Consider the following 15,353-nt stretch of genomic DNA (forward strand, 5'->3'; position numbering starts at 1 on the left):
TTGTTTTTTTGGAAGAATGCCAAATGAGATTACAGCTGCAGTTTTAAGTGCATTGAAATAGAGAATAATAACGGAATTTTATTTAGGAGTATGTGTGCTTAGGATCATGCTGGATATCAAAAGTGACACAGAAGAAGTCAAGATTACATACTGGTTATATTTTCCTTACTTAAAAAACACTGAGAGCAATCAGAACAAAACAGAAGCCAAGTGGAATAAGATGGTGTTATTTTCAGGTGAGAGGAGCATACAAAGGAACATCATCTTTTTACTGTAGTTTAGTCCTCCCTGTTCGCTGAGATTGAGCTTTGAAACATTACCTCGATACACTGTACTTCTGAAATCTAGCATCAGGGAGTAACAGAAGAGAAGCTCTTGTCATGGTCCCACAACTCTCACAGGTCTGTCTGGTGAGAATAGGAAAGTGGCCTCACTCTTTGGCTATTCCTGGCTCTGGAATTGCCTTGGTAGCCAGTTTGGAATTTTTGCTGTCCTTTTGTGGGGAGGTGAAGACTCTTTTCATTCCAATAGGCTTTTGAGAATTGACTATACTTTAATAGGGTGTGTTTAACTGCTATTTATTCTTTTAATGTGTGCTTGAAATAGCTTTTAATAGTAGTTGAATTACAGCTTAATGATCTTTTTATGTTTTTATCTATATGTACCTGGTTTAATAGGTAAGCTGTTTTAGGTCCCAATTCTGGGGAGAAAGACAGAAATGTTAAAAGAGGGGAGTAATAATAACAAGAAAGAGAATGCACTGCATAAAATCTACTAGTTCAGTGAGCCCTTGGTATCCTCTGGGGTTTGGTTCCAGGACACCAAAATCCATGGATACTCAAGTCCCATTAAATACAATGGATAGCAAAGGTGTCTGTTATATAAAATGGCAAAATCAAAGCTTACTTTTTGGAATGCATATATTTAAAAAAATATTTTCAAATCGTGGATGCTTGAATCCATGGATAACAAGTCTGTGGATACTGATGGCTGACTGTGGTTTGTATAATATGGCCTTACCAATGTGTCCCCCTCATCTTTTAAAGAACACTGTTTATTTCTGACCTTACTTGGGGGCAGGGGGAGAGAGAGCAGGCAGTGAAATGGAGCCTGGGTCTGCCTTTGGCACAAATGGCTGGGATGTGCTGACGTTGCATTCCAGGATAACTGTCTAGGTTTCTGCCTGCTGAGAGTGGCAGGAGATTCTAGGAAAAGGATTTCAATTTGGAGAAAGCTTTGGTGACCATAGGTAACTTGACCATAAGTGCACTGGTGATTCACGCAGAGCCTGATTACTCAGAAGTCAGCCCTGCTTGGTTCTGTAGGGTTTGGTCCCTTGTTGGAGAGCTTATGGCCCAATCTTTTCCTTTTAGGAAGCTACTCCTATACAGTCCTGTGGAGTCCAAGTTTGCTGTAATGAAAGAGCTGAGGTCACTTTAGGTGAGTCTCAGGTTGCATCTGCACTGCAGAAATAATCCAGTTTGACACCCCTTTAACTGCCATGGCTCAATGCTATGGAATTCTGGGAACTCTAGTTTGTTGTGGAGCATAGTATTATCATGTGTTCCCAGTTTGTTGTTTGCACTATATATATATATATATATATATATATATATATACATACACACACACACACACACACACCCCGCATCTATTTGAGGTCTATTCTCCACACGTATCAGCTCTGTGAGTAAAGATGGAGTTGATGATGAGGATGTATTTGAAACACATTCAAGACATGCAGAATTTTATCCTGATTTATCCTGGATCTATCCACATCAGTTATTCACACAGCCAACCATACAAATCTTTCAGGAAAACTGGAGGTGGGGGGGGATCCAAAATAGATTTTCCTGGGGTTTTGTGTTGTTTTTTTTGGCAGCCTCCCTAAAAAAAAAAAAACCTTACTCGGATGCATTTGAAATCCATGTGAACAACACAGATTAAACCCACGTTCTACTGAAATTACAGAGGGTGACCAGATGCCATAACCAGAGGAGGAGAAGGCACTGCAAAATGTAGGGCAGTCAAGAAAAATGTCAGACATAACCAAATAAAAGTTAAAGACACTAATATAAACATGAATTCATGTTTCTTAGCTATGTTCAACATGGAGAACATTTTGAAATTCCTCCTGGAGAGAAGACTGCCATGTCCTGGAAAATGACATTTTTGACATTCCCCCCCAGACAAAGTTGTAGTGTAGGACATGTCCTGGAAAAGGAGGAGGATCTCTGGTCACCCTGAGCTAAAAACACATATAAGTGTAAATCCATGTTTCTTAGCCATGCTCAAAATGGAGGATGCTTTGAAATTCCTTCTGGACAGCAGGTTGAAGTGTAGGACATGTCTTGGAAAAGGAGGACACTTGGTCACCCTTGGCCAAAAACACTCCTAGAAATGTAAATCCATGCTGCTTAGTCAGGCTCAAAATGAAGGACACGAGGGAATTCCTCCTGGAGAGAAGGTTGGCATGTCCTGGAAAAGCAGGACCTCTGGTCACCCCGAGTTGAAAACACGTATAAATATAAATCCACGTTTCTTAGCCATGCTCAAAATGGAGGACCTTTGGGGTCTCCTCCTGGGCAGAGAAGGCTGAATGAAGACTTGTCCCGGGAAAGGAGGGCCCTGTGTTGACCCAAAAGTGGTGCCAACCCGGATTATTAACCCCTGCAGTGCGGATGCACTCCTTGGCTGCATCCAGACAGAGCTCCGCTCTGGGCCCACAATAAACTCCAACTCCCAGAATTCCATAGCCTTGAGCAGAAAAAGAGTTAAAGCGGTGCCAAACTGGGTTATTTCCCCAGTGTGGATGCAGCCTGAGTGTGTGGCTCCAGCCCCTCCTCTGGGTCAGAAAGGAGGGCGGTGTCTTGCAGAAGCGCCGCGCTGGCTTAGCTTGCTCTGGGCCGGGCCTGGTTCTCAGGAAGGGAAGGGAAGGGGCCCGGCTGGCCTGACGTGGGAGCCTGGGATTGGCAGCCTCTCTGCCCCGATATAACCGAGGGGGAAGGCGGCTGGACGCTTTCCCGGGAGCCCTTTAGAGCTGCTATTGCTGCTGCCTCTGCTGCCGCTTCCTCCTCCTCCTCTTCCAGCAAAGTGGGCCGGAGTCAAGAGAGTGAGTGAGTGAGTGGGAAGAGAGAGTGTGCCACGTCCCAGGGAAAGGGGGAAGGGGAGAAGTCGGGGGAAGGAGCCCTGGGAGGCTCTGCTTTGGATGCCTTCCCTTTCCCCACTCCCCCAACAAAGCAGACCTCGGGGTTTCTTTGGGGGGGGGGGGGGGGTCTCTCCTTAGTAAGCTGTGTTTGTTTATTGTGCTCAGTCTTGGAAGGGAGATCCAGGCGGATCCGAAGTCCTGGGGAATGGAGGACCTGGCCCCAGGAAAGCAAGGAACACTCTTAGAAATCTTAAAGGGAAAAAATTGCTGCTACTTAGCTGTGATCAAAAGGGAAGAAGACCTTTGGGGTGATTCCTCCTGGAGAGAAGGGGAGATGGAGGACAGGTCCCGGGGAAGGAGGGCGTCCGGACACCCTTGAGTTTAAAAACACTTATGTGTATGTAAATCGGTGCCTGCTTAGCCCCTGCTCAAAATGGGGGGGGGGGGTTTTGGGGGGGGGGGGTCTCCTCGGGGGAAAGAGGGGGGAAATGGAAGAGGGGGGGGGGTCCGGGGAAAAAAAAAGAGGGCCTCTGGTCAGCCTGAGTTAAAACACTTCTAACAATGTAAATCCGTGCTGTTTAGCCCCTTGCTGGGAATGGAGGGCAGTTTTGGGGGGATTCCTCCTGGGCAGAAGGGTGAAATGTAGGACGCGTCCGGGAAAAGGAGGACGTGGCCCGGGCAGTGGGGGGAGGGATCGGGCTACGTGTCACAGGCGCTTCCCAGCCGGATCTCCTCCTCCTTCTGCCTGCGCTTTCCCGACTCAGCCTCCAAACTTTGCACCAACTTTTTCCGGCCCAGGTTTTCCTCGCTCCTTTCGGAGGAAGGCCGGGCTTAGGACCCACAGGAGACCGAGAAGAGGGGGTTCAGAGACTGGCTGCATCCAGACTGGAGACATAACCCGGTTTGGCAGCTCCGCTCTGGGCCCCACAACAAACTCCAACTCCCAGAATTCCATAGCCTTGAGCCAGACAACAAGTTAAAGCGCTGCCAAACCGGGTTATGTCTCCAGTCTGGATGCAGCCCTAAACACACTGCAGAAACAATCCACTTTGAGAACCCCCTGCCTCATTGCCAGGGAATCCTGGGAACTGTAGTTTTGTGAAACATTGAGCCTTCGCTGTCTGGTGCCACAATTAACTACAGTTCCCAGGATTCCTTAGCACCGAGCAGTTAAAGCGGTCTCAAACGATTGTGAAGAAGTCAAAGGCTTTCATGGCCAGCATCCATAGCTTTTGGTGGGTTTTTCAGGCTAGAACGTGGCTGCGTAGCCCAGAAAACCCCACCAAAAACTATCAAACTGGATTATTTCCACAGTGTGTTTGGGATCTGTGTGTATGAAAATGTTACATCTTCGTTGTGTACCCCCGCCCAGGAGGAATTCCCCCAAAGCCCTCCATTTTGAGCAGGGCTGAACAGCACCTGAGACAGAGGGAGAGAGAGAGAGAGAGAGAAGGTGAGTCGGAGGAAAGGAGCCGGACAGTGCCATCGTGGCACAGTGGTTCCCAAACTTTGGTTTTCCAGATGGACTTCAGCTCCCTTCAGTCCTGAATGTTAGTCAAGCTGGCTGGGACTTCTGGAAGCTGAAGTCCACAACACCCAGAGAATTAAAGTTTGGCGACTACTGTTCTAGCAGCTGCGTGCCTCTGCATGTTTGCTCTCCATCAGAATCATAGAGTTGGAAGAGACTGCAAGGGCCCTGATCCAGTCCAACCCCATTCTGCCATGCAGGAACTTTCAATCAAAGCATCCCCAACAGATGGCCATCCAGCCCCTATTTAAAGACCTCCAAGGAAGGAGACTCCACTACACTCCAAGGAAGAGTGTTCCACTGTCAGGAAGTTCTTCCTAATGTTCAGGTGGAATCTCTTTTCCTGTAGCTGGCATCCATTGTTCTGTGTTCTAGTTTCTGGAGCGGCAGAAAACAAGCTTTCTCCATCCTCAGTGAGACACCGCAGTGTCTGCAATTTCCAAGACAGAAAGGGTTGGCATGTGAGTGGGCAGACATGGCTGCACTTGTCAGGAACAGCAAACCTTACACTCAAGTGCGTGTGTGCCTGCATTTTCCCTCTGGACAGCCCCACAATGGAAACAGCCCATAGCGTCCAGCCTTTCTTATCCCACCACCCAAGGAAGGAAGGAGAGGGGGAAGGAAGGTGCAGTTGCTGTTGCTTTTATTGGGGCAGCTGCGTGGCACCTAATCCCTGGGCTCAGTGCTGGTTCCCTCCCTTGTCCTAGTATGTATGACATGATCCTCTGGCAGGCACAAAGAGCGATAAGCTTCCTTGCAAGTGCACCCTGGGCAGGGGACATCCAGGCAGTGGTGCAGATATTTCTGCCAGCTCCAAAGCTAGGAAGAAATGTGGGGTCTGCTTGACAGCTAAATGGCCAAGCTGCCAAAGAACTTTGACCAAGCCTAATGGGTAGTTCCTCTCCAAGATGGAAAAAGGATGCTTTAAGATGCTCAGAACACCTTGAAAGATCAAGCCGTTGATGCTTGACTCTGTGGATAAAAAAATGGTGGATACGAAGGATTGACTGTATAAATCTTTGTGTTTTTTTCTTTTATTACAGTTTTATATTAGATACATGTTCTTTACTTTTCTTGTTTTCCTGTTGTTAATGTCTGCTTAACTTCATAGAAGACCTCCTTTCCTCACTCTTCCAAGGTTGATTATCTTCCTTTTAATTTTCTTCACCTCTTAACAATGATAAAAGCATTTACACTTCTACTACTTGTTATAATTGAGTTATTCCCTATCAATATTCTTCAGCTATTAATATGAAAATAATACTCAGACATTCTCATCAAAACTCCTTCCTTTTCTTTTATTATTAACTTGTATACATTGTTTCCTTCCCCCTTCTTTATTTTACATCGCTGTTATTTTTTCCTTTCATTCTTCTATTCTCTTTCATTTGTTTCTATCATAGGTTTCTAGTCTCTTTCCCATTCATCCATATATTTTTTATTTATGATCACTGTCAGTCTATCCATTTCTTTCATTTTGTAAATTTTTGTTTTCCAATCATCTGCCTTCGGAGTTTGTTCCTTTTCCCAATTTTTTGCTATTATAATCCTTGCTGCTGTTATTAAATATAAAATAATGGTTCAACATTTACTTTCCTTTTCTTTTCCCAAAACTGTAGTTATGTTTAATAAATCTTTGGTTTATTTTCCAGTTCTTCTTGTGTTATTTCTGTAGAACTCTTCAGCATACAGGTTGCTTCATAATGCCTAATTCCTCTGAGAGGGTAGCTAGCCCTTTAAGATTATCCTCTTGGGAGAGCACTGTGATGACATTTAGGTAACACCAGTTAGCATCACCCAGCATGGCGCATTGCCCACTGGCCCTTTGGGATGGGAAGGGGTACCAAGAGCAGGCCCTACTGTTGTGCTACTCAGAAAGGAAAGCTCAAGCAAGCAAGCAAAAGGTGATGCCTGTTTTTTTTCTTTGGCCACAGCACAGATAGAGGATAGAAGGTAGACCTTGCTGCAGGACCACACAGATAGAAGTAGGAGGCTGTGGCAAGTGGGCAAAAGCTCTAACATGTAAGCACATTTCTTGGACAGTACCATGGGGCCCAATTCCTCTTGCTGCCAGGAGAGAGAAGAGGATTGTCAGTCTCTGGTTTACTTGCACATGCTCTCTATGCCACGCAGAGACTAAGAGAGAAGTGAAGGGATTCAGGTGCTACCTCTTCTTGTTCTTGTGCATTCCTTGATGTGGCCACCAGACCCTGTTCTTATTGTCGCATCTCCCAAAGTGAGAGGGTAGTAGCAGCTCTTGTAATCATCACTCACCAATGTCGTGGGACCCAGAATCAGCAAGTGCCCCTCTGTAACATCTGGTCATAATTGGTGTCAGTCAGCCTTTGGGGGCTAAGGAGATAAAACCACTATTGCCTGGTATTCAGACACTGTTAGTTCTGGCTGCTTTCCCCCTTTATTTGAGCTTCCATACCTATTGGCCAACTCTAAATCCCACGTGAACAGAACTGCCTTGCTGTGGACAAACTGTAACTTTCTATGGGCTGCCTGCTGCTCTTAAGTTTATATGGGCACTTTTCCAGAGATTATTGCGAGCTCCTCTGTCGGAGCCAAGAATTTTGAAGCATTCAAAGCACACTGTAGAATTCATGCAAACTTCTCTTTTTCTCCACCACCAATCTTTTGAGATTGCCTTTGCTCACAGTTCTTTCATAGGCTGTCTGTACAGCAGTACCTTCCCAGGAAGACAGTGGTTGCCTCTGTGGGTAGGGCAGGCTTTAATTGCTTGCCTTGACCTTGTTCCCAGCACATGGAAGAAACAGTGAAGTAATAGTGAGAAATAAAAGTAAGGCCAAGCAAATAAGGGTCAGCATTAACAAAATATGTATTCTGCTCCCCCTGTAAGCATGAGAATAAGGGAAGTAGATTCATAAAGCAAGGTCAGTATCACACTTCTTATTCTTATTTGTTTCCCACTCTTTCCCAGACCTGGGACTCAGAGCAGCTTACAGTATTAAAAGAACAGTACAATTAAAACATTAAAAAGTAGTACACTAAAATGGAATTAAATTATTACAATATTAAAATAGATTGTTTATTAAAAGAAAAAATACAGTTTAAAAAGATAAAACTGTTTAAACACTTTAAAACAAGACAACACCCCAAACCGGTCCTTTAAAAACCTTCTGTTTTAAACGCCTGTCTAAACAGGTAGATCTAGCACTACACTGTTACTGTACTATTATTCCACTTTAACTGCTATAGCTGCCTCCTGTGGAATTCTGGGATTTGTAGTTTAGTGAGGCCCAAGAGCTCTCTGGCTGAGAATTCTGCATTTCCTTTCCTAAACTGAAGTTTCCTCCTAATCCCAGGATTCCACAGGATGCAGCCATAGCAATAAAATGGACTAATAGTGCTATAGCAATGTAGTGTTATATTCAATCAAGTGTTCTTAGTCAAAATTTATTTGCATGCACAGATAATGTTGGGAGACCTTGCTGTTCTTTTGAAGTTCTTGGGCTGGATGTCATCTAGGAAAATGTGTGTATGTGCCAATAAAGAGTTTGAGTAGCATTGTAAATAAATTGGACATGGAAAATATCTTCACCCTGATCTTATACAGTTTTGCTTGTGCTTGTAGTTGTTCACAGATCTGGAAGTATTTTGATAAAAATGAATTAATCATGATGTTGAAGGTATACTTATGTTTGTGCAGAATTAAAAGAATATTACTAGGGTTTGGTTTGGGAATGAGAAGGTGTTTGATTTTCTTCCTGGTTTTGGAAGAGGTTAGTGTGTATGTGCATGCTTTTCTGTTCTCCTTTTAAAGGTGGTCAAAGCAGTGCTAAAGTTTCAAATGCCATATAAAACCCACTCATGAGCCTCTGGTTGGTATTTGATTAAGTATATGAGATTTTAAAAAAAACTTGGTTCTTTTGGTCTATGATCTGTGTCAGATTTGTCTTGCAAAATGCTTATTATCCCGGTATATTTCAGCATTTCAAACTTCTTTCAGTTTTTGACAGTATTTGGCTTCTCTGGAAGCCAAACCATTTTGATTTTCATCCCTTATGTTATTTTTCACCACTTATATTATAGCAATAGATGATTGCTATCTCTTGTGTCTATATATTATGTAACCTTAACACAGATTTCAGTATTTAGTCTTCTGTAAATGTTTTTGAATTTGCATTACACATGCATTATTACTTGTACATTTTATGCAGATATTCCTGATGAGTGCCACCTTTATTATTTCTTCCTGAAAAAGCTGAATAACTTTACTTATAACTTTTTCATTCAAAAAGGGTTAAACAAGTCTTGCCATAGTGATAGCTGGAGCTTATTCTTTGGATAAGTGATCCATGGAAGAATGCTGCTCTCTTGGAGAAGACATTTGTGTCACCCAACTCTCTACCAACTCTCAACTTTCTACCATATTCGATTGTGCTTGCATGACATGTTCTTCTCTGTGTGTATGTGTGGTGTATGCTGTGTTACCCTTCATTCAGTTGCTACCCCTTATTTTAAGTGTGTAATATTACAGTTGTACAGTTTTCACTCGCACATGGCTGCTGATTATGGAACTGAGAAAGTTTAGGTCTGAGATGCATGAATTAGAAGAAATGCTTGAGTTAAGTTTGAAACTATTGGTTAAAAAACTGCACATCAAAAAACAGTACTCTGTTTGGGCCTTCCTAATGCTGATATGCAACTTTTATTAGCTAGTCAACAAGTCTCAAATCCCTGGAAGGCATTTATTTTGCAATAGAGTGAGCCCCTGGTTTCCACTGGGTTTTGGTTCCAGGACCCCTTTCCCCCCATGGATATCAAAATCTGTGGATGTTCAAGTCCCATTAAATACAGTAGCATGATAAAATGGTGTCCCTTATATGCAATGCAAAATTAACTTTTTCTTTTTGGAGTTTATATTTTTAAAAATATGTTCAAGCCATGAATGCTTGAATCTGTACATAAAAAATCAGAGGGCCAACTGTATCAATCTTTGTTTTTTATGTGAGTGAAGCTAGTACCAATTGAAGTCGTTCTTCTCATGTTATTTCTGTACAACTCTTCAGTATACAGGCTGCTTCACATCATTCCTAACTCCTCTGAGATGGTTGCTAGCCCTTTAAGATTATCCTTCCCTTCCCCCTCAAAAGCTGTGAATGGTTGCTGGTGCAGGCAGTGCTGAGGTGGCATTTGTGAAAATTACACTCTGCTCTCTGCTGACACTAATACGCCACTGGACACTTCTGAAGTTTCCCCTCTCTAAATAATGGAATAGTTTGGGAGATGCATGTGCACATTCCTGGGTGTCAATGCACAATAATTTTTCTGGGAACTTTGGGAGGGGCAAGTCCATTTTCTTGTAAAAGAAATTTTGCTAGTTAGGGGAAATGTTTTCTCATTTCAGTGTTTTAGAACAAAATTATTGCCTTCCTCCCAGTACAGGAACTCAAGGCAGCTTACAAATCTTAAACATTCCAAGTTAAAACACTATAAATATGCAAAATACAAGTTTAAAAAACAATTAAATGTATAATTAAAAACATTACATTATTAAAATTAAAATTTTAAACTCTTTAAAACAAACAAAAACAAAACAAAATAGCATCCCTGTCATTCAAAAGCCTGGTGGCATAGAAATCACTTTACCTGCCACTGGAAGGACAGCAGGGATGGAGCCATCCTGGCCTCTCTAGGGAGGGAGTTCCAGAGCTTGGGAGCAGCCACTGAAAAGGCCCTTTCTCTTGTTCCCACCAGACGCACCTGAGATGGTGGTGGGACAAAGAGAAGGGCCTCTCTTAATGACCTCAGTATTCTTGTGGGCTTGTACAAGGAGATACAGTCTTTCAAATAGCCTACACCCAAGCCGTAGAGGGCTTTATAGATCAAAACCAGCACTTTGAATTGTGCCTAGAAATGGACTGGCAGCCAATGGAGCTGTTGCAACAAGGGAGTTGTATGCTCCCTGTAGCCAGCTCCAGTTAACAGCCTGGCTGCAGCTCTTTGGACCAGCTGACATTTCTGAGCACTTTCCAAAGGCAGCCCTATGTAGAGTGCATTACGGTAATCCAAATGGGATGTCACCAAGGCATGTACCACTGCGGCTAGGTATGTCATCTCCAGGAACAGGCACAGTTGGTGCACAAGTTTTAGCTGTGCAAAGGCATTTCTGGTCACGACCAATACCTGGGCTTCCAGGCTCAGTGCTGAATCCAGAAGTACCCCCAAACTTCCATGGTATCCTTCTGAGCCACCTCTCTGGGATGGGGCTTGGAGGTACTGTTCTACAGAGGCTCCAGTCTTTCCTGGAGGGGCGCTCCCAGAAAGTGATGCTGGGGGATACCTGTTCAACTTCTTGGCCATTGGCCTGTGGAGTCTGTCAGCGCAGTAACCCTAAAAATATGGAATTAACTTTACCACCGTAAGCCTAGACACACCTGCTCAGAAGAAACGTAAGCCTGGAAGCGTCTGCCCAACTGATTTCATGCTTTCTCCCAAGCACATATTTAGGGCTGCAATCCAAGTTGTGTACTGCAGACATTTTACTTTAAAAAGGGGACAATGAAAATTATGAACAAACAATAAATTCTAAACAAATGATGGAGGCAATGTGGAGAACTAGAAAACTGACGTACACATCTGAAGACATGTTCTGTATGCAGACCTTCTGCGAACAAGTTCAATAAAACACATAAAGTTCCTATAAAGATGTCATCCTCTTGCATGTCTCTTACATAAAATGCAAAATCAGGCTTTGCTTTTTGGAATTTAAATTAAAAAATATATTTCCAAATAGATGGTCAAATCTGTGGATAAACAGAGGGACAGGGCAGGCTAAATGTACTGGGGAAATGGCTTTAATGATAAGGGGGATTGATCTTATAGTACAAGTACTCAGAAATGAACAGAAGAAAACCAACAAAGAATCAGCTGGGGATAATGATTCATGGTCTTATATGTTGCTACACTAATGCATAGACTGTGGGAAATAAATACGATAAGATTGAACACTTAGCACTTAGAAACTAAATACAGTCAGCCCTCCATATCCATATATTCAGCAATTCATGACTTGGGAATATTCAAAAGAAATATAAATTCCAAGTAGCAAATCAAGGTTTGCTATTTGGAATTTATATTTCTTTTGAATTTTATGCCATTTTATATAAGGGAGACCATTTTACTATGCCACTGTATTTAATGGGACCTGAGCATCCTCATATTTTGGTGTCCAGGGGGGTTCCTGGAACCAAACAGATAGTGGATAGCGAGGGCCCACTACATGATTTGATAGTTATCACTGAAACCTGATCTCATGATAGCACTGTAGTAATGAAAGGGTATAGTAAAATATACCAAAGAAGAAAGGAGTAGGAGTAGTATTCTATGTTAAGGATATGCACACCTGTGAGGAAATCTATGGCTTAGAGCAGTGGCTCCCAACCTTTGATCCTCCATTTGTTTTGGACTTAAGATCCCAGAAATCATAGACAACTTAACCAACAGTCAGGAATTATGGAAGTTGAAGTCCAAAATATCTGGAGGACCAAAGACTGAGAACTACTGATTTATAGAAAACAGTTTGATAAACTTTGGTTAAATTAAAGGGGGGGTGTGACCTCATTGTGAGTATCCACTATAGACTTTGGTTAATGCATTCCTGCAGCAAATGACAAAATATTTTTTTAAATAGTTTTTAGATAGTTGGAAGTCACACTCTGTTAAGAGTATAAAGTGTAATAAATTCCTCATTAATCTTGCAGGCAAGGCAATTTCACTGTATGAAAGGAGGAAGCAACAAGGGAATCACCTATTTTGGATTTGTTCCTAATGAATAGATACATACTAGTCAGTGGAGTGGAAATAGTGGGATCCTTGGATTAGAGTGACCATGTCCTCTTGGGATTTGTTATACAGAGGAAAGGGGAAGCCAAACATAGTCAGACATACTGGACTTCAAGAAAGCACATTTTGGTAATCTTAAGAGAATTGCTGGGTTAAACTGCATGAGCAGAAATGCTAAAAAAAAAAAAAGGAGTTTATGGTGTATAGGAGTTTCTTAAAGGTGAGATATTAAAGGCACAATTGTAAGCAACCAGTGAGGAGGAAAACAAGGGTGTGTGTAAAGAAACCAGGGTGGCTGTATGAAGAACTTTCAGAAGAGCTGAGATATAAAAGAGAAATATATAAGAAATGGAAGGAGGAGGAAACCACGTAACATGAATACAGACAAATACCCAAGACTAGTAGAGAGACATTAGATAAACTAAAGCTCAGAATGAATTCAGACTTGTCAGGAAGACTACATATAATAAAAAGCGTTTGTTGTTGTTATTATGTTTGGAGCAAGAGGAAGAACAAGGAAATGGTAGGGCTTAAAGTAGAGGTTGGGAGGTCTTTAAGTACAAGTTGGATGGCTGTATTTCCTAATGAAAGCTTCCATGTTAACAGCATCTGTTATAATAAAATTTCTCTTTCTGTCATAAACATTCATAAGAGAAAACTGGATAATTTATGGGCTGTGGATTAGGATTGATGCTGTGATGTATTTCTCCCCATTTAATCCCACAAGAGCAGAATGGTTAACAAGTGAAATCTTGGAGAAGAGTAATGAGAACAGCTATTTTATTAATGTGGTAACAAGCTTGCAATGCAATCCTTACACATATTTAAGCACTATTAGTCCTTAGAGAGTGATGTTGAGTTGGCATCTAGCCATGTTGACATTTTTGGGTTGGCAGGATTGCTTGCAAAGTCAGAGAAGAGAATTCGAAACACTTGGTTTGGGATAAGCAGTGTTAGACAGGAAGTGATGTGGTTGACAAATATAAATAATAGAGCTGTGACTTTCTGGAAGGGAGACAGCCTTGCCTAGCAGTTATGTTAATAAAGTGATGAAATTCAGTAAGTAATGAAATACTGCGCTTTAATAGGAAATCTGATAAGGGAAATGTTCATACTTGTGAGATTGCACGAAAGGACATGATCTTCAGCACTGGTTGCTCCCCCCCCCCATTCAAAATGAAGGTTGAAAACAAATCTGTAAAGCTGAACCAAGTTGCATTGTCAAGTCAAAATTTGATCAAATAAAATTATATATATGGTGTCTTTAAAATGTCTTTAGTAAACCTTGGTATGAGAATGGCCGGAGTTCCTAAGACATATACTGTGCAAAATAAAATGATTATATATGGCATACTGCCTGTCATACCTGTCTTCCATCTTTCTCTCACTTCACTGTCATGTTTACAGTTCTTGTCTACAGCTAACTTTACAAGAAGGCCACTGAGTTGAAGTTGATGGGCCAACCCCTCTTAAGCAGGTGTCCAGCACTTCCATTGCCACAACCACTGCTGTTTCCATATGTTCTTCTTTCCTTTTGATTTGTAACCAGAGAATCATCTAAGGTTCTGGTTGACCTGGGCAGATTTGGCCCTGGGGTTATCATTTTCTGACCTTAGCATCTTTAAAGTTCCCTCTGCTATTTCTGTTATCTTACCCCAAAGCTACCTCTTAATTGCTCCTATTGTTGCCATAATTCAGCCTTCTTCTCTTTCCTGCCTTCTCACTAACCTATCTGAGACCTCTGCTGGTTCCACTGTTGTTTTCCTGACCATTCTTTTTCCATGTCCCTTTTACTTTATCATTTGAGCTTGTTTTGTCCCTGTATACAGTTAGAAAAGTGAGGAGTCAAGCACAAGTGATTTGAAATCATTGCTTAATTCATATTGATATGTGTAATGGAATGTTATATCCATTGTTTCTATGATGGAGAAGAAGGTGCAGTTTTGAGTTGGGTCCAAAAGGATGGAAATTCTTGAAAAATAATAAGTGCTTTTAATACAGCTAAATTAGCAAGGTAATGTGAAACACCTGTCTTGATTGTATAACATCTTCATTTTACCATAGGATTTCCGAACTCTATCTGCCCTTCTGTCCACATTTATTATTTTACAGTTTGATGCTCCCAGCACTTTAGAAAACAGTTATTAGCAGGATGGCAAGATGGTCATTGAGACAGCACTAAGCCACCTTAAGCAGTGCTGAATCGAAACACTCCTGACTCCAAGCGTTGTGGAAATTACTTTGTTGTGTTTTCACTTTGTAATTGAAAGAGCTCTTTTTAGTTACTATCAACAGATCTTAACCTGCCAAACAGATAAGTAAACAGAAAGGCATTTCTGCCATTAGAAGAGAATAGAGCGTAACCTTTATCCCCTAGAGTAGACACATCTTTGAGTTAAGTTGAACTGTAACTTGAATTTTAATGTATAGTTCTTATTTTAAATATCATGAAGAATTTGACTCTTATCATCCTGAAGAGGTGTATTAAGTTACAAGTGGTGAATGTTTCTAAAGGCTGTCCAACATTGGGGGTTTATTCCAAATGGTAGATAAAAGGTGCATTCTCAAGATTGTAATAATAGCATATTAATAGTAATAATAAGAATTCCAGGGTCATTCAGCTGATACTCTTGGATTTTAATTTTAGCAGTTTGGGTTGGGCTGTTATGCTAATGATTGAGTACAATAGGTCAGCTCTTTTTTTAGTGAATGAAATTATCATTTGGCAAATGGGATGGCTTGTGAAATTAAAAAAAGACAAAGTAATCCTTTGATACCTTTTTTGTATGAAAAGGAGACAGTAAAGTTAAAAGTTACAGAAATGGAAGGTGAAGAGAGCAAAATGCATCACATTCCCTTTTC

General features: G+C 41.7%; 1 protein-coding gene across 1 annotated transcript in view; it reads left to right on the forward strand.

The window, feature by feature from the left end:
* The first annotated feature begins 3,033 nt into the window (after positions 1-3,033).
* The window catches only part of LOC121926590 (high density lipoprotein binding protein), a 63,375-nt gene continuing 51,055 nt past the window's right edge, over positions 3,034-15,353 (forward strand). The window contains exon 1 of the mRNA XM_042459680.1: positions 3,034-3,112. The gene's annotated coding sequence lies outside the window, so the exon portion shown is untranslated. The remainder of the gene's footprint in view (positions 3,113-15,353) is intronic.

The sequence above is a fragment of the Sceloporus undulatus genome, chromosome 3 (genome assembly GCF_019175285.1).
Source record: "Sceloporus undulatus isolate JIND9_A2432 ecotype Alabama chromosome 3, SceUnd_v1.1, whole genome shotgun sequence".
NCBI classification, from domain to species: Eukaryota; Metazoa; Chordata; class Lepidosauria; order Squamata; family Phrynosomatidae; genus Sceloporus; species Sceloporus undulatus.